At 35.0% G+C, this 26,180-nt stretch overlaps 1 protein-coding gene across 5 annotated transcripts in view; it reads right to left on the bottom strand.

Moving 5' to 3' along the window:
- CSMD3 (CUB and Sushi multiple domains 3) overlaps nt 1-26,180 on the bottom strand; it is a 1,255,873-nt gene that overhangs the window by 1,025,645 nt on the left and 204,048 nt on the right. The gene's annotated exons all lie outside the window — the stretch shown is intronic.

Genomic DNA, 26,180 nt, shown 5'->3' with positions numbered 1-26,180 from the left:
CAAAGTTTTGTTTCCTTATTTTCAATATATAATCTACTTTTAAAAATATGAATTCTAGATTCTCAGAAGGTAGAAAGGTATGGCAAGAAGGTAAGGATCTTGCTAGGATTAAGACATCCATAAATTCTATAGAGCAGGCTTCCTTGATGCACTTGGGAAAATAGTTTCCCTCCTGAGACTGTTTCCTCATCTGTAAAATGGTAAAATAATTTTCTTTCATATTCCACAAGAGAAAAATCCAGATCTAAGTAGATATGTTTAGGAAATATTTTGACAACTATACCATTGTACATAATATTCTTATTCACTTTATGGGATTGTTTCTGCCTAATTGTATCCAGGTTTTATTAATCAGAAAAGTATTTTACTAGGATCATTCTAGTTTACATAAGGGAAAAACACAGTACAGTTGGGGGTTTTACAATAAACATGGGATTAAGGAGTGCACTTGTGATGAGCACTGAGTGCTATATGGAATGCTGAATTACTAAATTATACACCCAAATCTAATTTATAATGTATGTTAACTGGAATTTAAATTAAAAGTCTAAAAAGTAAAATAAGCAGAGTGATTGCACTTAGTCTTTTCCTTTCTGTACACCCTCCCCAAAACTTTAAATTTTTCCTTTATTATATTTCATCCATTTCTAAAAAGAGAGAGAGAATGGAAGAGGAGAGCACAAAAAAAATTAGAAAAGAAAATCTTGTAGAAGAGGAGCAGGCACTAGGGAAGAGTTCTACAGTAATTACTCTAATAACACAAAGCCTATAGGGAATTCTGGTATCTTCTAATGTACACTGTCCACTCTAGGACACATGCCTTATCTAATCAACAGACCAGAGTGGACTGTATTCTCAGAAAATTAGTGGCACTAATCTACTCACAAGAGACTAAGCATGTCTCTTGCATGCAAATATATTAAAAAGAAACAATAGAAAAGAAAAAAATGAAAGGAAGGAAGGGTGGTAGGTAAGTAGGAAGGAAAAAAGGAAGGAAGGGAAAAAAATATATACGAGGATCAGGCATGAGTATCAATCCCACCCTCTCTAGCAACCGTCCTAGAGTACCAGTTTAATAATAATGGCAAAAGAATAGGAATTTAATGCAAATATCTCCAAAGTTTGCTATCAAGAGGACTAAAAGCTGAAGCCATCTAATCCACAGTTCTACCTGAACTGTGTTCTTAGATATTTTAAATTCCACCCCTCTGACATGAGTCTGGGTTATCATGTTATCTTTTGCATTTTTTTCTCTTGGTATGTTTTTATGGCATTAATATCATAAAGCTATAGCTACAGTCTTTGTGAGGTTTTAGATAAATGAAGCATTCCTGTCTTCTTAAAATACTTCTGGAGTCCTTTGATTTTGCCAGGATGACTTTAATTTGTTAACTCTCTGTATTCAAGGTCTACCTTTCCCTAACCCCATATGCTAATTGTAGAAGTATGGTAAAGATGATAATACAAAAAGCTATAAAAAAGAAACCTGAAATGTGATTACATAGTAATACCCAAAATAGAAAAAAATCACGTACTCAAAGAATGTCATGACAAGCGATTTGAAATTCATCTTTTAAATAGAATATATTATGTAGTTCTTTTGAGAAAAAAAGGGCAGGTGAAACATATGACTGGTTCCATATTCATATACATATGATTCCTTCTTCTAGGCCTCCCATATATTCTGTTGGTAAATACACTGAACTCTGCCTCCTATTCTCCTCAAGCTAAAGGGTATAATAAAACTCAAGGAATTCAGCTGAGTATTTAGTACTTCATGATGTGCAAATGTTATTCTGGAAGAACTACAGTCAAGCAGTTATACAGAAGGGTAGTGAAATTATTGGATACTTGCTCTAGTGAAGTTGTAGAAATAACTTAAATAGATCTATATGGTTCCAAAGCACTTTCTTCCTACTCCATATATCAAGTGCCCATCCATGCAAAAGTATAAGATTCTCCACCACTTAAATATCCAAGCATGTAACTCAGCCATTCTAAGACCTTAGTCATTCCTAACCCCTTATGTAGTTATATCTACATTATTGACACATCTCCTTCTTTTAGTGTTGCGTAACATCTCCTAAATGATGAATAAAGAACAGTAACAGAGAACCTAGAATTCAGATACTCATTTTCTCCTCTGTCTCAATGTGTATGAAGTCATTTTTGTACGAAAGTTACATTTGAAAAAACACACTCAGTAAAGTATAAATCATATGCTGTGAATCTATCTTCTAGATATTTATATCCCAGAGGTTTTCTTAATGCAGGTTTTGTTTAAAGATGTACTGAAGGAATATTTGTTTGCTACTTTCTTAATATGTGCAGACACTGTGGACCTTTCTGAATGATCTATCACTTTGCCTTAAAATGAGTAAGTCTGAAATGAGTTTCCCCTTAGAGAGGACAAAGTCATTCTTTCCACTGAGAGTATCAAAACCAAAGTGAATTTAAAAAAGTGTTATTGTCTACACCTACAGGTGTACAGGATTTTGATTAGTGATGACCATCTCAAGGAACAATTGAGATGTACTAATGCAACTTACTCTAGATACAAAAGGAGTGCCTGCCTTTACTTTCTTTCCTCAAACTTACCTATCCCAAACCAGTGTGACAGAAGTGTAGGGGTATGTACAGACAAAGAAGCGATCCAAGGAACAGGAATAGAAAGATGCCTAAGCCATGGGCCAAATAGAACTGTGACATAATTCTTAGGCAGAGCTACAGAAGAGGTGTTAAGATCACAGACTGGGAAGGTTGTATAAACCATATTGGGAAATGAGACCAGAGAATAAATGCATGGGTCCAACATAAAATTAAAACAACAGATGGCCATTGGATCTAAAAGGCCCTATTAGGCAGGTAAATGTGTTTTCCATCAGCTGCATGTACGTGCAGATGACTCAATGGTTTAAATCTAAATAAATAGACACATTATGGTTTTGCATACCTCCCTCAGTAAAAAGTCATACCACTCTGTATTTATTCATTTATTAAGAATCCACTCTAGGTCAAGCATTATCCTAGGAACATGGGCACATTTTCAATGAACATGACAGGTATAACTGGAGTTCATACAATTTATAAAGTGGTGAATTCGGGGGGGGTGGGAAAGGAACCAAAGTTTGGCAGAGTCATAGAAAATACATTTAAATGTATTTTTACATTTAAATAGATTTCCTGAACTAAAAATTTTTAAGACTTTATAAACTTTAAGTATGTCAGAAATGCCATTTGCCCACTCATTGTAATACCTTTGCTGTGGAGTTTTCTCTCACATTTTCTGCTCCCTCCTCAATTCCACTCTTAGATAGGTTCCCTATCTTTTGCTTTTGCTACATGCAATGTAATGCCATATAATTTGACTGGATAATACTTGTAGCACTTAGAATTACTCTCTAGATCTGTATTCCTCGCCATTTGTCTAGACTCCATACCACGTCAGGACAAGTATTGTGAGTACTGTCATTAATCACTTTGTCTACCATGCCCAGAATGGAGCCTACTGCAGAGAGAAAAATCATCAAGTTTGTTGAATTAACTATATTCATAAAAGCATGTCTGTAGGGTGCTGAGGTAACAGGTTCTGAGTCATTTGGTTTCTAATGTTTTAAACTACCGCATGGATGGAAGTTAAGGACTAACAGAATTACTAGTGAACACCTCCATTAAATAGTTTGTCTCAATTGCCAGATGTCTTAAAATTTCCTTTAGCATGTCCTGGACAGAAAACAACAATATCTGTTGACTTAGAGTAAGTTTAATGTCACTTAATACATTTAAACCTCAGTTTCATCTCTCATGGAATTATGGGTCGGTTGAAATCAGCTATAAACTTCCATTTGGTTTTAAAATTCCTTGATAAACTTTTTGTTGCCCAACTTCCTGTAGGTCAGTAAATCTGGTCATAGAATCTCCAAGTCTTGCTGAATCCCCAGGGATCTTTTGTCTGAAACTAAGAAGTGCCAGTAAAATCAGAGGATTATAAAAGTCTGTGTATTTTGAGCCCAACTTCCAGCAAATGCAAGAACCTGTTCTGAAAACATCCTATACAAGGATAATCCAAAGACAAAAAATATATATATATATACATTTACAAAAGACTTAGTACTTTGTCCATTCCATTTTTAAAAGATAGATTTTAAATTTTTTATACTATACTAAGCATTACCCTGTTACTAACATCTTAACACTGATTCCCAGCATTTGGTTTTAACTCTATTCCTCTATTCGTCTAATAAGTCCCTTTTCTCTATGTTTTACAGTGTTTGAAAAGGACTATCAACTATCATATTTTCTATATCATCCTTATTTCCTTTGGATTTTTCTCAGCTAAATTTTTCATATGCACATGATTTACAGCAATCTTAACTGTACCCTTTAGCTTACAAATATGCCCCTTATTTGCCACCTCTACTCATTTTCATAGGTTTAAAAGTGTTATTAAAGAAAATCAGAAACTAGCACACGTATAGTTCTATTTCAATTTTGTGTTTGAGTACAAATACTTGCCCACAGATACATTCAGGATCACTGCAACTTTGCATTATTTTTTTTTTAAGATTTTATCTATTTATTTAACAGACAGAGATCACAAGTAGGCAGAGAGGCAGGCAGAGAGAGGAGGAAGCAGGCTCCCTGCTGAGCAGAGAGCCCGATGCAAGGCTCGATCCCAGGACCCTGGGATCATGACCTGAGCTGAAGGCAGAGGCTTTAACCCACTGAGCCACCCAGGGGCCCCTGCATTATTTTTTACTTAAAATAATACTGTAAACATTTCTTACACTTATCATGGCCATTATCTGTCACACCAATTAATCTTTATCAATAGGTAAGCTAAAGATTATTTAACCTTTTCCTGTAATTAGATCTTTGTCAGTAACTTCTTATTTTGCTATTCAGAAAAGAAAATTTGTTTTATAAACTGTATTCAATACTTGAAACAGCTGAAAAACTGGATCATGAAAGGATATTTCTAAAAGCATAACATTAGTTTATAAGACAACAACATAAGCAGAGAATGTACTTTAATAGAGATAAGAGCATTTAGGGCTCACTGATTTTCTTGGTGGAAAAATGGTACCTCAAGTATGTTTTTGTGGGAATATTTTCAAATGAGACTAAATTAAGTTTGACCTTGTTGGTTTCAGGCAATGTCATAATTTATCATGTTCAACTTCAATTTTGAGTTTGTTATAAACAATTTATCTGTCAGGCGCCTGGGTGGCTCAGTGGGTTAAGCCACTGCCTTCGACTCAGGTCATGATCTCAGGGTCCTGGGATCGAGTCCCGCATCGGGCTCTCTGCTCAGCAGGGAGCCTGCTTCCCTCTCTCTCTCTCTGCCTGCCTCTGTCTACTGTGATCTCTCTCTGTCAAATAAATAAATAAAATCTTAAAAAAAAATAAACAAATTATCTGTGGAAGAATTTCCTTCACTCAACAAATATTCATTGAAAGTTTTATGCCATAAAGTTATAGTACTATATATAACAGAAAAACACTTTCCTTCATCGAGTATACATTCTAATAGGATCAGATCGATGATAACATTTTATGTACAAAATAGAAGGGAGAAGGCAATTGGAAAGCAGTTTGATAAAAAAAAAAAGGGGGGGGAGCTTCTTTTTCCCTAAAAACAGAAGCTCTAGCTCAAACAACTGGTTTGGCGTGAAAAGTGAATAAGTATTATACACTGGCTATAAGCACTGTTTACCGGCTGAATATCAGCCCTAGCTAGACCTACAACGTGAGACACTTGAAGAGTAATTTCAAGTCATTTTCTTCTGAAAAGGTTTCTTGAAAATCAAGCACATGGTTTCAATGACTATGAAGGTTGTATTATTTATTTATTTTTTTACTCTAAAGGTTTTAAATCTTAAGTAGATGACATGCTTACATTGCAATTAAAATAAATTTATATTCTTGAAATTTTATCCCAATTGGCCTAAGAATTCCAAAAACTTCTGAAAAGGACATTATGGTTGTATCGAATTAAAATGTTTAATGTATTGCTCTGTAACTTCCATGTGGTTTTTCCTGGTATTGGTTAGTTACTTGTGGAAGGAAGTATATTTTACATACTTGATTTTCTAAAACTTACTGAAAAATGTTAAAGGATAAAGTCACAACCACCAGATTTCAGATAAGAGAATAAAAAAATATGTCTCTCTTGGTCAGTGTTCAAAGATATATTATTCTTTTTTTTTTTTTTAAAGATTTTATTTATTTATTTGACAGAGAGAGATCACAAGTAGACAGAGGGCAGGCAGAGAGAGAGAGAGAGGGAAGCAGGCTCCCTGCCGAGCAGAGAGCCCGATGCGGGACTCGATCCCAGGACCCTGAGATCATGACCTGAGCCGAAGGCAGCGGCTTAACCCACTGAGCCACCCAGGCGCCCAAAGACATATTATTCTTATAGTCTTCTTTTTCACTGTTTTGAGAAGTCTTTATCCAGAGCAGTATTCCTAATATTGAAATAGACATTAAAAGATCATTTTACAGGTATTTAAATCCATTATCTATTCCATATGTCTGAGAGGAGGCCTAGTACTTTCATTTCTACTCTATTCCCAGGTGACGACAGGGCTGATTCTATGGGTTACATTCTGAAGAGCAAGGATGTAGACAGAGTACTATTAAAAATGAAAACTTGAACTCTGTACCTCTCATGTGGTTTAAAAAAGGAAAAACAAAAAACTTGTTATCAAATCCACATCAATTCCTATGGTAGGAGTAATGTCCAGTGTGTTGGAGAATAAGTTTTAACGTAATCAAATATCTTGCCTTCACTACGGTATTTGATCATCCATAAGTGTCATTTATTGGCTCATTGGCTCTTTTATGAACATCATTCTCATAAAAACTCTACCTAAACTAAAAAAAAGGAAATAGTCTGTGTAACTCTATTGTACGTGTTCCTCCCACAAATGTGATTCCAACTGTGACAGATTTAATGTTTTGTAACATTTTTTTATGTAGGCGGAACATTTAGTTTTTATCTTTTTACTTTCTTCCTTAGCAATATTTTAAAAAGTCAGATTAAAGTTGAGTTAGACTTTGTAGGTGGAAAAGTAAGATATAAATTTTGATAATTGGCACCTATAAGTCCTTAACTAATTTCCACAATTTTTAGAGGCCTAATCATCTTAGTTTCAAAAATGAAATTAGATATAACAAAAATCAATAATAAAAGTTATATCAATAAGTCAGTAATAACATTTGAGATCATATTGAATTGAAATTATAATATCCAATTGACAATTTATATTCAATTAAACTCATGAGCACTTGATAAGTCATAGTCAATGGAAAATTGTTCATGTATCTGAATCTGAGTACCTCTGATTTCTAAACAATGTCATGGTGGATATTGTGTCATGCAAGTAGAAATCCTTACATTCCTTTTAATGAAATTTTGACTATAAATAGAAAAGTGGAGCTTATAAATATAGGTTATGCCCAGAAACTATAAATTATTTTCAGTACAGAGATATTTTTAAATTATAAACAAGGAAGAATGTTAATTATAAATGGAATGGCAATATTTATAAATAAGGGAAAAGATCAAATAGGAAAAATGAGAAAATGAAAAAGTATATGTTGATTTAAAAAAGCAAAAATAAAGAAGAAAATGAAAACATTGAATGGGTGGAACAAATAGAATACACATTATTAACAATATAAGATGATGGCAGATCATACGTAACAGACAATTACGCATAAACAGACGATAAACTTCAGTTAAAAGGCACGGTCAGATTGGGCAAAGAAAATATTTAACTACAAGGAGTTCATTACACAAAGTGAAACAAGTCAGAGAAGACATATACTGCATGGTGTCACTTATGTGTTGAATCTTTAAAGAAAAACCAGTTACACATGGAAACAGAAAAGTGGTTGCTAGGGGCCGGGTGGGGGAAATAAAGAGAGGTTGGTAAAGAGTAAAATATTCAGTTATAAAATTAATAAGGTATGAGAATCTAATGAATAACGTGATGACTATAATTGATAACACTGTATCGCAAAACTGAAACATGCCGAGGGAGAGAAATTTAAATTTTCTCTCTCTCTCTCTCTCTCTCTCTCTCTCTCTCTCACACACACACACACACACACACACACACACACACAAATTTGTGAGTTGATGGATCTGAATGTGTGAATTAACATGGTGGGCTGAATCTTTTCACAATGTAAACATATGTCAAATCATCACATGGCACATTTTAAATATCTTACAATTTTGTTATACTTCAAAAAACTGAAAAATAAATACACATATTCAAAGACTAAGAGAAGTTGAAAAGGATGAAAAAACACAGAGCATGAAAATACAAATCAAAAGAAAATGACCATGTATTGACTAATAGCAGACAACATGCACTTTAACAAACATAATTTTTAAGAAGAGAGAATGACTAATGATAAAAGTTTAATTCTTCTGGAAGATGTAACAATTCAGAATATGTATATGCATAAAAACAAGCACAAATATATAAAGAAAACATTGATGAGAATAAGAAGAGAAAGTAGACAAATGAAAACATATTGACTGGGCCAAGGGTCAAGAACTGTGAAAGGGCGAAGATTTCACTCTACTATTGGTTAATAATACTTTTTTCCAGTGTACATTCTAAAGAAAGGACAGTCCATTTTACTATACACATTTAATAATTTATATTAGATTTCAGCTGAACACAATATATTCTATTTAACAGAAACAGATGCATTCCACATTGGATTTTAGCAAATCCAGACAATTTAAATATTAAATTTGTTACCTCTCAAAGGCATAAACTTTATCTTTAGTAAGAGTGTATTCGGAAAAAAAAAAGATCTTTAAAACAGAGGCTCAACTTATCTTTATTAAATTTTAAATTTTATATTTTCAAGTTAAGTCTATTTTTACAAGTGATATTAGTCTAAGGCTTTCTTTTCTTATAAAGTCTTTGCCTGGTTTTGGCATCAGGGTATTACTGGCCTCATAGAATGAGCCGGGAAGCATTCTCCCACTTATTATTTTTATTTTTTAACTTCAACTGTTGGTGGGAATTGCAGACTGGTGCAGACACTCTGGAAAACAGTACGGATGTTCCCCCCAAAAGTTAGAAATACCACTACCCTACAATCCAGCAATTGCACACCTAGGTATTTATCAAAAGAATACAAAAATACTGATTTGAAGAGACATCTGCACCTTTTATAGCAGCTTTATCAACAATAACCCCCCCTTATATTTTTTTGGAAGAGTTTGTAAATTGTTGGTGTTCATTCTTCCTTAAGTATTTGATAGACTTCACCAGTAAAGAGGTTTGATTCTGGGTTTTTCTTTGTGGGAATTTCTCTCTTAAAGGAAGTTATGAAATTAAAACCCTAATCCTTCTAATTCATGAGAAGTTAGAAAGAGGAAGAGAAGAAATGACCTAGCTACTGTTCTTGGTTGTTTAAAATAAGTGATCTTAAAAGTAGTGTGTATAATAAAATATGAGGAGGCCTTTCCTTCATGTAGACTATCCATTCATCTATTAATACACCCTTTTATAATTTTAAGTCTTGTGCGTTTTAGATTCCTTAGGAGGTCTAATTTCATCCTCAGACGAACCCCAGGAGGTTCTATCATTTCCCTTTGACACAGGACAGAACTAAGGCTAACCTAAATTACACAATCTTTCTAAGGTCATAGTTAGACATGTAGTAGTGCTTCTGAAAAGAAACTCAGAAGCCACAGTGCCTCTTCAGTCACTTAATAAATTGGCGGATTGAGTGAATTACTAACCTTTGGGCCTCAGTTTGTCTCTAAAATGAGAATAATAGCACTGCCTACTTCTTAGAGTTGTATTAATGCATGTAAAGCCAGTGCCTGGCTTACAGTATGTATTCAACTTTGCAGGGATTTTTCTCACTAGGTATTGCCCAGTAACACTACTTAAATTTTAATGGTTTTCAAAATCTTGAATTTTAAGGCAAATAAAAAACTAGAAGTCTTAGATTGAAAAATAGCAAGTTAAAAGGCATTTGATTACAGCCATAGATAAACCATTTTACTGCCACTTTTTATACCTTCTGGTTTCACTGCATGTGCATCAAGTAAAAAAATAAAATCTTTCAAAGGGGAAGAAGAGTACATAGAATTCAAAGTGGTCTTTATTGTAAATACTCATACATTTAAAAACAGAATTGCCTTGTTTTATGGTTTGGAATTTTGTTTTACATTGACAGGAACATTAGAATCCATTTTTCCATAACATTTTCTTTTTTCCCCATAAACTATGTAGGTTTAAGATGTGAATATACAAAACAGACTGAGTGTACTCTAAATTCCTTAAAAACTTATCCAAATAATTTTCACAAGAAAGAGTTAAGCTTAATTTAAAAGTCAATTATTGCATTACCAGAGCATTCAACCAGCACTTTCCTGACAGAGTTCTACAGTAGGTTCTTTTTTTTTTTTTTTTTTTAAGATTATTTATTTATTTGACAGACAGAAATCACAAGTAGGCAGAGAGGCAGACAGAGAGAGAGGAGGAAGCAGGCTCCCTGCCAAGCAGAGAGCTTGATGTGGGACTCGATCCCAGGACCCTGGGATCATGACCTGAGCCAAAGGCAGAGGCTCAACCCCCTGAGCCACCCAGGTGCCCCTCTACAGTAGGTTCTATAGGTTACAACTAGGTTTTAGGCACTTTAATTATTTCCTAGGAGTTGTTATGAGCTTCAATTCTATTTGCACAATTCAGTACATTTTTAAAGGTGTTTCATGTTCACCATCTTATTTATCCCTTCCAATAGCCCCTGAATGGTAAGATGTTCAAGAGACCTCTCATTCCCATTTTACTTTTTGGAGTTTCAAACTCCAAATTATATTTTATTTTTAAAAACGTTTTAAACTTTTTAAACTCTTTCATAGTTTGGCTATTGTGAACACTGCTGCTATAAATGTTGGGGTGCAGGTGGCCCTCGGATCATCGTGTTTGTATCCTTTGAGTAAATACCTAATACTGCAATTTATAGGTTATAGGGTGGCACTATTTTTAACTTTTTGAGGAACCTTCATACTGTTTTCCAGAGTGGCTACACCAGTTTGCATTCCCATCACCAGTGGAAGAGGGTTCGTTCCCCTTTCTCCTCATCTTCACCCACATTTGTTGTTTCCTGACTTGTTAATTTTAGCCATTCTGACCGGTGTGAGGTGGTTAACTCACTGTGGTTTTGATTTGTATTTCATTCTCATTGTAAAGATGTGGAAACAAAAGTGGTTCATAAGCTAGTTACCATGTTGGGCCCAGAATTCAAGTCTCTCTCTCTCCTTTTTTTTTTTTTTTTTTTTTTTAAGATTTTACTTATTTATTTATTTATTTGAGAGAGAGAGAGAGAGAAAGAATGAGAAGGAAAGGGAGAACCTGGGAAGAAGGAAGGTCAGAGGGTGAAGCAGACTCCCCACCGAGCAGGGAGCCCAATGAGGGACTCGATCCCAGGACTTCAGGATCATGACCCGAGCCAAAGGCAGTCATTTAACCAACTGAGCCACCCAGGTGCCCCAGAATTCAAGTCTCTTGAGCCTGCATTTATGCTTACCGATGGTCACTCCATCCTCTTAAGTTATTTTGAAGGGCAGAGTAAACTGTATCACTGAAAGGATGGCAATAGTGGGACTGCCAAAACTGGAGTAACCACCTTTCTGGCCCTTGGAAAATAATGTGCCAGTTAAACTGTGCAGTTAAGATAGTAAGGTAAGGAAACATGCTGACATTCATTTTCAGATAGCTTAGAAAATCTGTTTTTTGTGCAACTTCCTTCTAGTAATAATCCATAGTAGTTTTCTCCTGATCTAGTTACCTGGCTTATTTGTTTGCCCACCCTAGCTGGTGCAAAAGAACTCCCACACAGTGCTTTACCTCTGCTCTAAATATAATTCTAGCAATCGTACAACATGACAGTGATTCTAGCAATGACTCTCAAACAACGCTGGAAGAAACTAAGATCAATATGATCATTCCCTTGAAAAACCTCTACTTCCTGAAAAATTAAGCACAGGGTTCCACTTCCTAAATCAGAGGTAATGAGCTTTTAACTGTGGTTCATCTCTGTCCCCCCAAGCTTTTAAAAGTTCAGTTCAACTTGCCTCTACCAGCATCTACTGGTGTCACAGCCAGCAGTTAACCCACAAGATCTTAGTTTCTTCCTCCCATTGTCATAAAGAGGACTTCAACAACTCAAAGACAAGCAAGACAGTGTAGTGGACCGCCAGTATTCCTACCATAATAATTTATTGCAATTTGTTCAGTAGCTAATATGTATCAGACTCCCCTGTTCTATTTTATACACATGCTAATTTAATTCAAACAATTCCATCAGGCATTATATCCATTATTTGGGAGAACTGGGCACAAAGATTAAGTAAATTGCCAAAGAACAGAGAGCAGCAAATGGCCAGTGAAAAATCTGAACCAGCCCCAAAATTGCCAAAACCTCAACTGCACTCCCAGTTTACTTATTAAACTAATTGCTTAGCCTTGGGCCAGCCATTTCGGAGCTCTGGGTCTCCCGTTTCCTCCACTATAAAATGATCTGCTGTCTGAGCTCCTGGGTCCCTTACAGCTTTTAATGTCCTGTGAATTTCCAACAGGTTTACTCCATCCCCGCCCCCCAGGCCAGCAGATGTAAATGTTAAGACTAAAGTTTTCAACCACTGTGTGTTCTAGCACATTCTCCTTACTCTTCAGGGTGCTAGGATACAATCTTCAATTTAAGGTTTTATTTTCAAGAATTGAAACTGTAACATTAATCTTAAATATTCTCTCTCAGTCCCATATCACTTTTCACCACCACAGGGGTGCCAGTTAGGCTCAACCCCACTCCACACCTTTACAAAGTTACTCTAATCCACCAGGTAGCCGGCGAAGGGCTAAGGAAGCCCTATAAGCAAAGCTATAGGAAGCAGTTAGCTTTCCCAAAGGTCTAGAGAGCCTCTGGGCACCTGCCAAGCCTCCAAACACTGGTGGGTGCCCTAGGCCTGTCTCCCCAACCCAAGTTGCCCAGGTTGGGCCTTGCCCTAAGGCCCCAACAAGCCTAGGCTGAATACTCAGACCTTCTGCCCCTTTACAAAGGCGTCAGGCACCCAGTTCCCATCCCCACTTCTGATGCTCCCAGACCAGGCACACATCAGAGCCTCCTGTCTTACCTCCAGCTTCTGGGACCTCCAGCGAGACCCGTGCTTCCCTGCCTCCTCTCGAGACACACACCTAACCGGGCACTGTCCTAAGGACACCTGCACAAGTGGCAGGATTTCCCTATGCACCACCCAAAGGCATCCTAGGACAGCTTGAGCACTCCCACCACACGGAACCCACGGTACCTCCCTTTTTAACAGGACCCAGGTGAATGATTGTACTCAAGGAGCTATACCTGAGTAACCTCATCTTTATGAGGCCATTTTAAATACCAAAATTGTAGACATCACATCTGATACTAATCATATAATAATGGAGACCCGTGGAGTCATTAGCAACTGAGCGCGATTTGCATGTGGGTGCAAAGTAATTTGGGACCGGTTGTACACTGAAAGGAGCTTAAACAATGATGTTATTTGATACTCTTCTTATCAAGAAGTGGAGTATGCGTCCCCTATATTTAAATCTGGGCAGATTTGCCATTCAGTTATAAACAACAGAATGAGGCAGGAGTTTCTATTTTGCTGATGGACTATTTGTGTTCGAAACACCCGTCCTTGTAAGAAGTCCAATACCCTGAGACTGCCATGTTGAAGAGACCCTGTAATAGGTACTTTCCCAACTGAGCTCACAGCTGACAGTCAGCATCAGCTGACAGCTTAGCTAGCATCAGCTGTCAGCCACTGTGAATGAGGCATCTTGGACTAAGAAAGTAAAATGATTATTTTAAGCTGTTAAATTTTATGGTAATTTTTTACACTGCTGTGGTAACTGGGAAACGATATAAAGATTAGAAAGGAAGTAATAAAACATTCATTATTCTTAGAAAACCGAATGTAGGAAGTTTAAAATATCTAAAATCAAGCCATTATAACTAAAAAACATATTTAAAAAGTAACTGGAAAAAAGATACATCAATAAATGCTCAGTCTTTTATTATCAGTGGGAAATAATTTAAAATCATTTTTAAATGATAGTGTTTAACATTTAAGAAGACTCTTCCATACACATAGGAACAAATAACAATAAAGATGTCTAAGTCTTCTTTAAAAAAATATACAGAGTCAATGGGAGAAATTTTGAAAGACCTAATTAATGGTGGGATATACTAGGTTCTTAGACTGGAAAACTCAGTTTAATAAAACAACATTAATTTTCAAAAATGGCTTACCTATTTAATGAAATCTCAATCAAAACTCTACTTGGTATTTTTAGAAGGGTAGCGCAGCTGATTCTGACATCTTTAAAAGAATACAAATAACAAAGAGAAATTCCTTTTTTTCGCAGAAGAGGAGAGGACTAAATGGCAAGTGCAAAGTGGGATTCTTGAGGTAGGAATTTAAGTATATTTTTATCCAAAAATATTTTATTTCATGAGCATGGAGAAGCATTAGACTTGGGAGTCAAAGTTTGATGAAACTGGAAACTTTTTCAAAAAGCCAATATTTGCAAGCCCAGTTGAGGATAATAACTAAAATATTTAATATTTAATATAAGCTCAGGTAAAACCTTCCTCTAAATTTGCTGTAATTACTAGAATGGAATTCAATTCTAATCCACCCAGCTATTCTGATAGCTTAAGCATTCCAATGTGAGTAGAATAAAAAATGGATTTTTGGAGCAAGACATAATCCAGTAAGTATCTCTGAGTACTTTTGGAGGTATAAATTCAATATCAGTTATAGACCAGATAAAACTTCCTTGTTAAAAACAAATGAACAGGGCACCTGGGTGCCTCAGTCAGTTGAGCATCTGCCTTTGGCTCAGGTCATGATCACAGGGTCCTGGGATGGAGCCCCACACCAGGGTTCCTACTCAGGGGAGAGTCTGATTCTCCCTCTTCCTTTGCCCCTTCCCCTGCTCCTGTTGTCTATTGCATGTGTGCTCACTTTTTCTCCTCAAATAAAAAAATATATTTTTAAATGAGCAAACAAATAAAAAAAAATTCATAAATACAGAAAGTAAACTAGTGGTTGACCATTTGTAAGAGGACAAGGCATAGGCAAAACAGGTGAAAGGGATTAAGAAGACCAACTTCAAGTTATAAAATAAGTAAGTTGCAGGGATGAAAAGTACGACATAGCAAATAGAGTCAATAATATTGTAATAACATTGGTGACAGATGGTAACTTCATTTATTGTGAGGATAGCATAATGTAAAGAATTGTCCAATAATTATGTTGTATGGCTGAAACTAATATAACATTGTTTATCAGATATACTTCAATAAAAATACTTTAATTAAAAATGTAACATTTTAGGGGCTCCTGGGTGGGTCAGTGAGTTAAGCCTCTGCCTTTGGCTCAGGTCATGATCTTAGGTTCCTGGGATTGAGCCCCGAATCAGGATCTCTGCTCACAGGGAACCTGATTCCCCTCTCTCTACCTGCCTCTCTGCCTACTTGTGATTTCTGTCAAATAAATAAATAAAATATTTTTATAAATAAGTAAATAACAAATAAATAAAATGTAACATTATGGAAATAGAAGAAACTTTCCATTTTAACATATATATTGCTATATTTGTAAAATTATCTCATAAGCCAGAAAATTTGAATATTCTGCATTTAAGGAAGTAAAAGTTTTTGTTATTATTACATTATTACTAAAAAGAAAGATGTTGAAAGCATGAGAAATATATGTAATTTCAAATGGATAAAAAGTAAATTCGGTTGTGTGTGGATTTTCTATGATAACTTCTAAGACTTTTTGCATCAGTAATTAATATAGTTTCATACCAAGAGAATAGCTATATATTTCCCTTATATCTTCTAATTAAATGTAAAATTATATGTCAAAGAAGTATACCATTGAATCAAATACCTCCATTCAAATACTTGTATCAAATGTAACCTCATTTATTTTTCCAAATGTTGAAACATGAACAGATGACCTAATGAGATATATTCTCTCTTCAAATAGTTTCTTCATTTCAAAATCATTCTTCTAAAGAATAATATGTGTAAATTATAAAAAATAGAAGCCTTAGGGGTGCCTGGCTGGCTCAGCTGGTAAAGCATGCAACTCTTGATCTCAGGGTTGTGTGCTTGAGCCTTATACTGGGTGTGGGGATTATTTAAAAATAAAATCTTTTATAAGTGGAGGCTTTGTAGTAAAATCAAATTTGTTACATTTCTTAGCGGTTAGTTTTTGCCTCTTTTTTTTTTTTTTTTCTTTTCTTTGTTGGCTTCAAGCAACTTAATCTCTTCAAGTCTGTATTTTTTCACCTGGAAATTGGGGATAATAAGACATAATATAAAGGGTTGCTGAGAGGAAAAAAATCAGATAATATATATAGTGGAATCATATTTTTAAAAAATTACCTATTTTTTTTTTCCTCCAGGTATTTCATCCTTTTTCTTTCCTTTATTTAAGTAGTTAGTGTTCTCCTTAAGGCTTCTAGGGAGGGCGACCAAAATAGAAGTAAAATATATTCTGGATCTCAAATAACAAAAAGAAAAAATATCAAGACTATTTTCGTCCTCTGAAAATCCGGGGAAAATGTCAATACAGGAACTAAATTAAATTCTTGCCATATTAGTGGCAACAATGGAAGAACAAAAGTCCTGTTACTTTCATATCTGAGATTGTGGAATGAGATCCATACCTAATACACATATAAGACACCTAGTGGTAGGTCTCTGAAGAGATAAGGATAGATAATAATATTAGGCCTATATTGATCTATTTCATCTTAAATATCTTTCACCATAAAATGAATTTGTAGAAATTTAAATATTAAGAAAAACATTGTTGTACACTAGATTAGATCTCTAATAAGTAATTACACTGTGAATACTTTGTATATTCATTTTAAATACTATGTATTTGGACTCCCAAAGTCTTTGCTGAAAAAGAGTCTCTCAGATACAAAAAGGTACATTTCAAAATAAGAGTGAAGAAATACCGTTTTTCAGAAAGGAAAGCACTTTAAATTCTCCAATAAAAGAGGTTGCTCCTAAGGCATTAAGTATTAGACATTCCAAAGAATGGATGTCACTTCAAAAAGGAAAATAAAATTTGAGTGGGAGGCTTCGATCATGTCCTCTGACACACATCACTGACTTTATAAGAAAAGCATCCATGCTGACACCAGGAAAGTGCTGAGTTTTTTTTGTTTGTTTTGTTTTGTTTTGTTTGTTTTGTTTTTCGGATAGGTCCTGGTGTGCAATGAATACTGTATTTGATCATCAAGATAACTGTTTATGTGAAAAATAGCTAAATAAATATATATAATTTTAGATAGGTAAAATACTCATTATACTAAAAATGTTAATTAATATTATATATTTAAAAACATATAGTTCGAGTTCTTCCTTAAGGTAGAGAAACTACATTACAATTTTTTTCTTTTTTTTTCAAATAAATTTTTTAATGGTTTGAAATTCAATAAAAGAACGACTATGAAAACAAAATGATTCATGTCAATATGCTAAAATTTTATAAGCTATTTGCATCAAAAGAAGATTAATATTTTAGAGTTAGCCTTGTTTTTTAGTGATATATACTCTTGCACATACATTTTAATTTGATAAGTAGAATAAAATATCAGTATAATAGAGTTCTTTTTATTCATTTCTCAAGAAGCCATTAGATATCATGTCAGAGGCTGAGGAGCCATTTAATGTTCTTACTTTATTGCAATCCAACGTGTCTACCTCTGTTACTTGCATTGTAACATCCAACTACTTAAAATAAGTGATGAAAATTTCTGTGGACAGCTGCCAGAAAGGCTGAAGTTCACCAATCAGAAAGTCATAAATCATGCTAATACCGTAGTGATTAGATGATCATGCATTGAGGTCTGCTTCTACTGTGTCATTAATAGCATTTCTCTTTTATGAGAACTCATTGCTCTGTAACAGAATAGAGTTGGATATCCTGTCCAAATTTTCAAAAGAAATTTATTAACTTTTGAGGCAGATTGTCATAAGAAAACATTTTATTATGCAGTGTTTAAATATAAAATGTTCACCTGCATACTTCTTTATTCCAAAATGTGAAATTCTACTATGTATGTTATTTTTTTCTCTATTGACTGAGAAAATTCTAGGGGACATAGATTGCACCTAGAACGAGGCAAATTCTCAGGATTCTCTGTGAGCCTTTCTTAACTAACTGATTATAATAAGACTTTCAAGTGAAACAAAAGTTTTCTCTCTATACATGCAGGTAAAATATACTAGGGATTTTTTCTATTTAAAAAGTTATGATACTCAAACAAAAATAAAAGACAAATTGGCTGAAGCATACAATAGATCTGCATGAATTTAAAAGGTGATTAAAGTGATTTTAACTTGTATTTTTTTATTTTATTTTTTTGTTTTCAGTTTTCTTTTGCATATTTCTATATGTCCATAAACTGCAGATATAATGTATAATGTCCTTTTAGTAGTGAAATTAAAAAAATATTTCATTTGGCATAAAATTATTTATCCATAACTTTTAAAATAACACATTCATTGAGATATAGTTCAAATAACATACATATTGCCTTTTAAAGTGTCAAATTCAATCATTTAGTATAATAGTTATGGAAACATTATTGCTGTCTAATTTCAAGATATGTTCATTACCCCCAGAAAGAAAACCCAACCCACTAGCAATCACTCCCCTCTTCCCTTACAACCTGGCAATTATTTACCTACATTGTGTTTCTATAGACTTGTCTATTCTGGACTTTTATTTTTAAAGATTTTTTTCTAAATTTTTATTTATTTGAGAGAGAGAGAGAGTGAGAGAGAGAGAGTGAGAGAGAGCATGAGAGGGGAGAAGGTCAGAGGAAGAAGCAAATTCCCCATGGAGCTGGGAGCCCAATGTGGGACTCGATTCAGGGACTCTGGGATCATGACCTGAGCCAAAGGCAGACGCTTAACCAACTGAGCCACCCAGGTGCCCTTATACTGGACTTTTTATAAGAGAAACAATACAGCTTGGTAGTCTTCTGTCTTTGGGTTTTCAAAGTTAATGTCTGTTGTAGCAAGAATAATTGTTGAATAATATTCTGTAGTATGACTATACCACTTTTTCCTAATAGTTTTGTAACTTTAGTCTTACATTAAGTCTCTAACCCAGTTTGCAATATTTTTTGTGTATGGTATGAGGTAGTAATCAAGCTTCATTCTTTGGAATGTGGATATCCAATTATCCCAGTACCATTTTTGAAAAGACTATTCTTTTCTCATTGAATTGTCTTATTACCATTGTTGAAAATCATTTATCAACTGGTCACAATATAAGGGTTTATTTCAGAATGGCTTAATCTTGTGTTGTTCAGTGGAGTGTTCTATTCATGTCTATTATGTCTAATTGGTGTAGTGTATTGTTAAAGTTCTCCATTTCCTTGTTTATCTTTTGCCCAATTGGTCTGTCAATTATCGAAAATAGGTTATTAAAGATATCAACTATTGTTAAATTGTTTATTTTCTCTTTCATTGCATTCAATTTTTACTTAATGTAGTTTTCACCTCTGGTTGTTGTTAGATGCATATATGTTTATAATTATTATGTATTTTTGAATAATCAACTCTTTCGTCATTATATTTTTCTGTAGCCACGGTTTTTGTCTTAAAATCTATTTAGCCTGATATTAGTATAACCATTCTAGTTCTTTTTGTCACTTTGTATAGTATATATTTTTCTATCCTTTTAATACAGATAAGTGGAGAAAAGTATCAGTTTGCAGTAACCAGACTTTATGTAAGGGGTGCCAGGCCAACTTAAATATTTTTAGGAATACTGGTGGGAAACTATTGATGCTTTAAACTTTCTGGTAATCCAAACAGATTCGCATTTTTAATAGATCACATTGAATGTACAGTGGGATTTGGATTTAAAAGAAGAGAGGGCATACATAGGTGGGAAAGGGGTGGTAGACATTGAGTCAAACAGGTTAGGTGTTTGGTAAGATAAATATAGGAAAAAATGCAGAGAATGCATTTTGAGCTCTTTAGGATATAGATGAATAGTATGTATTGGATATGGCAGATGAAGAACACCAAAATGTCAAAAAGAAAACTATCAAATATCACAGAGTTTAATGGTCTCCTTCACTGGGAAAAAAGCCACTAGAAAGAAGAGTAACCATTGCTCACATGATCAAAAAAAATTAAAGAGATTTACTTCTAACCAACAGGGAAATTATCATATTTAAGAAGGTCACAATTGGGCATTAAAACACAAGTAGTACAGAAATTACAGAACTTTAGGAAGGTGTAAAAATTATAACCCAAGTAGAATGGTTACCAGTAGGAATTAAGCTAACAGGATGAAAAAAAAATCTGTGTACAGAATATTATATGAAAAGTAAATGCAAATGCAAAATGTGAATGAGAAAAAACAAATTAGGCATTTCTCTTACCTTATGGTGCTTGCAGAATTTATATGTATGAATAGTTCATTATTTCCCTAATAACCAGAGTCACTATTTTTGTGATTATAAGTGTGTTAGTTACAATAATGAAGAAACAAAGAAAAGTGTAGAAAACACAAAGTATTTCATAGGTAAAAGTAAATTTGAGAGTGCATTCATACTGAATTAGTTGAATTGTTACAGACCTCTACTCTAGACTGTAACCTAAACCTCAAACTGACTACACAATTAGAACTCTTGAGTCAGAAGAAGAGTGGTACAAGAAATGAAGCTTTCTCTCCTTAACTTTAACTTACTCTTTGCTAAAAAAACATAGAATAAAAATAATACATATAATAGTACTTTCTTCATTAGAAGGGGAAAAAAGGTCTCCTATTGTAATGTTTAAAAGAGAAATACCTACATCTGTACTTACTTTGGGATTTTCATTTTTTAGCAATGTTAAGTAAACCATTATCTAAATACTGATTTAAATAACTTAAATAGGGCCACCAGGATGGTTCAGTCAGTTGAGCATCCAGCTCTTGCTTTCAGATCAGGTCATGATCTCCGGGTTGTGAGATCAAGCCTCACATCAGGCTGCACACTGGATATGGTGGGGTGTGGTTGAAATTCTCTCTCTTCCTCTGTATCTGCCCCTCTTCCTGCTTGTGCTCTCTCTCTTTCTCTCTGTTCCCCCTCTCTAAAAAAAATTAAAAATAAATAAAAAATAAATAAGGTACAATAAAAAACTTAAAAAATATAGTATTCAAAAACACTTCCCTTATGGAAACTGGCAAGGTATATTGTTAGCATTTATTTAGGTAGGTTAATAAGATGTATCAATAGTTGACCCGTGTTAGAGATTTGTCAAGAAATTAAGAGATAAAAATGCATTAACTTAAGAGACCTCATTTGCCCAACAATCTGACTATTGCCCTGATTCATCTGACAGAGTTTTTAAGTCTTCACATAAAAATTGAGAAATAAACATTATATTTCTTCTCAGAACTTACATGGATTTCCTAAGTATGCACGTAATGTAATTAAGGCTTGGTCTAGCCAAATACTCCTTTAAAGAAACTTGGTATCTAATCAACCCTCATTATATGATGCACAAATATTATAGTTAAATTTTTCACAAATGCCAAAGTGCAATTTAAGCTTTTTATCTCCTTTTACACTCCTGCTATCATATTTGAAAAAAAATTTTCATGAATCTAATCAACTTTCTGAAGAATGTTCATGATTTCTGAGCAACTGTTCTTCTCTCTAATTTCTACAAATACCCTTTTAGTGATCTTTCTTTCTCTGACGCTGTCCACTTTTCAAAATCAATAATCTCTAATTTCTCCCTGAACGAATCAATAGTCATAAACTATAAACCAATGTCTGGAACATCTATTTCCATACCGAGTGTCATTCTTTATGAACACCGGCAATGCTATAAATCACCAATAACAAAGGATGATTCACAAAAGCTTATATTTCTTTTTCTATTTTTTTTCCTTAAATGCTTATGAAGTTATAATTCTTTGGAAAAAAAAGACCAAATGTCAATTTAGGCCTCTTTAATACTTTCTAATTTTTTTTTTTTTAAGATTTTATTTACTTGCTAGAGAGAGAGAGAGAGAGCACACAAGCAGGGGGAGTGGCAGGCAGAGGGAGAAGCAGGTTCCCTGCTGAGCAGGAAGCCCAATTCAGAACTCGATCCCAGGATCCTGGTATCATGACCCGAGCTGAAGGCAAATGCTTAACCTGTTGAGTCACCCAGGCTTCCCATCCTTTCTAATTATTTTTAAAATCTTATATTTCACCTTCTTTTTCATTTTCCTCAATGTCTACATTCAGAAAGTTGAAAATATTTGTTTCTTTCATAGATGAGATGTTCTACCACTAACTGAAACTTAATAGGGGAAAAAAAAAAAAACCATTTTCATCTTTCCAATCTTTGCCCACTCTCTGTGATCTTCTCTACTATGACTAATTCAATTTCATTTTTTTTAAATTTTTTTTAAAGATTTTATTTATTTATTTGACAGAGATCACAAGTAGGCAGAGAGGCAGGCAGAGAGAGAGAGAGGAGGAAGCAGGCTCCCTGCTTAGCAGAGAGCCCAATGTGGGGCTCGATCCCAGGACCCTGAAATCATTACCTGAGCTGAAGGCAGAGGCTTTAACCCACTGAGCCACCCAGGTGCCCCTCAATTTCATTTTTTATATCAAGCTTAAAATTTGGAGGAAAGCCTTTAGTAGAATAATATTATATTCCAAAGTCCAAATGAACATCTTTGACTAAAATTTTAAGTTCTTTTCCTCAAAAGCACAAACATCACAGGGTGATATACTGCAGGTAGATGTAAGAATTTCAACAGTGGTGGACAGACAAACAGGAAAGGATGGTACCAGAACTTGACACTAGTGCCCTATATCATATCAACAGATTACAAAAGCCCCAATAGTAGAAAGTCAGGATAAACAAAGATAAATAAAGAATAAAAGGCATTCTGTAAAATTAGGGGCATAAGGAAATGAGTGTTCAGTTTGAGGAGAATGAAACTAAATGGTTTACAGCAGGACTCTCTGACCCAATAGAATAGGAACTTAGTTCTCATTACTGGAGCACAGATCAATAATGTGGATGTTAAACTAAAAGAAAAGCTAAATATAAGTTCAGATATGAACCAAAGAAATGCATGCACTGAAGTTACCACATCATAGTTTCCAAACCATGACTCAGATTGCTTCTGAGGATACACCTGATAGTTCCGTGGTCCTCACCACAGGGAATGCTGAAACATCAGGACAGGTCAGGTGACAAAACCAACTAATGCTTTTTCTTATCAGTTCTATGTCAAATTTTCTTTCTGCTCTTTCATTTCTCTACTGTAATGATAGACCTTTAGATAGGGTTATAATTTCCTCTTTTACAATTGACTTTTTTTTCATATTTTTTTTTTTCCTGAAGATCATGTAAGGTTAGTTTTTCTCTTGAACTTCACTACTCTGTAATTCTTCATTTTCCCCTACTTCACTTTCTAACTGTAAAACCATCTCTAATAATGATATTTAATCTTTCCAACTATTCCATATTTCTTCTCCTGCTGATGCCGATCCATTTGGTCATCTCCCTTCAGGATTACCTTTTCTCCTACCTCATTTCTTCCTCTTTGTGAGAGGTTTTCATGGGTTATGATCCCTGTAACATGTAGTGAAGATGTTATGCTTCCAATGAGGCAAACCAGGCATTTCAAAACTTATCTTCATACACAAAGAATGCTAGAAAGCACACTTAACTCCTGCTTGTGGCCTGAAACTTATGTCCCCACTGTGTCAGTTTATGTGACATACCTGTCTCTGATCTTATGATCTAGATATATGACTTTTCTTTCAGATACGATTCTTACAATTTTGTCAAATTATATCTCAATAAAAATGAAATTTAAAAAAAAACTACAAGTCTTTCCTTATGTCTGACATGATGTTACTCTGCAATTAGGTATCAAGATTTTCCATATACTTCACACAATTTAGACCTACAGACATCAAAACTGATGCACTATTCAGAATACAAAATCCATTTTAATATCCTGAATGTGATCTGACTGTCCATACCCTGCTGACTTCAATTGTACATTTTTGCAATATGTCTGCTGAGCCATAGCCTGTTTCTTGCTTTGGGCTCCTGTCTTCTTTATCCTGTAGCAATTCACAGTGATTAAATACTAAGATTTTCTTGAAATTGTCCAACATCCCTCTAAAAAATGAACAAACTTCTCCACCCTGCCACACTTAAACTTTTCTATCCCATCTTTTTCAAAAAGTTTAGCATATTCAATAATTTACCTCTCCGTGATAAATATATTGATGAGCTTGCATGTGATAATCCCCTCACAATGTACATTATATCAAAATATCTCATTACTCACCTTACATATATATATGGTTTTTGTCAATCATGCCCTAATAAAGCTGGGGGAAAAAATCTAGCACTCTTTCCTTTCCTATTAAATTAAAGTTCATTGGAATTAATATAATGAGGATATTTTTGAAACCATTTAGTCAGGCCTCCTTATTTTATACCCATAGGTTAGAAATATATTTAACTTCTTAAAGATCACAAAACTTATTAGAATCAGGGTATCTAATATCAAGACAGATTCTGAATCCTTTTAAAAAATAGGCTGACATGGGGCATCTAGGTGGCTCAGTTGGTTAAGTGTCTGCCACCAGTTCTTATCATGATCCTGGGGTCCTAGGATTGAGCCCTACATTGGGCTCCCAGCTTGACAGAGAGTCTTCTTGTCCCTCTCCCTCTGCCCCTCCACCCATGCTCATGTTCTCTCTCCTCTGTGAAATAAATAAATAAAATCTTTTTAAAAATGGGTCTGACAAAATTACATACCATTCATTGTTTGTCCAGGAAACATTTCAAAATGTGTGGAATTTTAAAGACCTTAAAAAATTAACTACAGGAAAGGGAAAGATAGTCTAGTAGGAGGACCCTAGGCTCACCTGTCCCATGAGAAAAACTAATAACTGTCAAATTATTCTAAATACCCAAGAAATTGAGCTGAAGACTGGCAGAACAAACTTCACAGTAAAGGTAAAGAAGTAGTCACTTTGAAGAAGGTTGGAAGTGTGGAGATACAGCTTGGGAGAGAAATAGATCATGGTCACTCTGGTGGAGAGGTAACCACAGTTGGGGAGAAGAGCTAGACAAAGCCTATCACACAGGGGAGCACACCAGGAAAACAAATCTCCAAAGCAATTGGCTTGGAAATTGAGGGGGCAATGGCAAGGTTTAAAGCCTAGAGTTTTATAAATCAGCATGCTTGCCTTTGAGAGAGCTTTGAAAACATTGAGGCTACTCTTGGAAAACAAGGAAGGCAGACAACCCACAATCATACAGTGTGGAAACAGCGATCTGAAGAATGTCTAGGGCACACAATGCAGAAGTCAGTTGGTCATCTCAGCCTATTTCAGAGAGACAAGATTCATGGAGAGACCCCCTCCAGAAACAAAGGACCTAGCAGGCACCATTTATCTCCCCTGTTCCTCAGCATAAGCACAGAGCCCCCTGTGGGAACCAGTACAAGGCTGACACTCACTAACTAACTTGCTTATTCTAAGCCTTGTCCTCTAAGCTCCGGTGGCTCTGCCATGCCCAGTCACACCTGCTTTAATGCCATTGTGCTGGGCCCTTCCCCCAGAAGACCGGCTCAAACATCTGCCCATACCATGTCTCCTGACCAGAGAATTTTGCAAGGCCTCAGTTTCAGTGGCAGTGGTGATAAATCTCATTTCACAAGCAGATCAGAGCACATCAAGTTAAGTGTGCCATATTCATGCCAGGGCCCAAAGACTGCTCACAATAGGCAAAGAAAATATGAAGCACACATTGGAGATACTCCCAAAGCTCCAAGTCCTGGGAAAGAGAACACACTATCCTGCAGGGCACTACAGGACCTCTTTTGCATAAAGCCATTATCCTCAATAACAGAAGACACTGCTGAGGTTCCTAACAGAGAAACAGGCACAAAGACTTAGACAAAAAGAGAAGACAGAGAAATTTTCCCCAGATGAAAGAACAGGACAAGGCCATGGCCAGAGATCTAAGCATAACAGATATATGTAGCATGCCTGATAGAGGATTTAAAGCAA

Source organism: Lutra lutra, chromosome 4 (genome assembly GCF_902655055.1).
Source record: "Lutra lutra chromosome 4, mLutLut1.2, whole genome shotgun sequence".
In the NCBI taxonomy this organism is placed as follows: Eukaryota; Metazoa; Chordata; class Mammalia; order Carnivora; family Mustelidae; genus Lutra; species Lutra lutra.
Note: the sequence above shows the minus strand (reverse complement) of the source record. Positions and strands in the feature narration are given on the sequence as shown.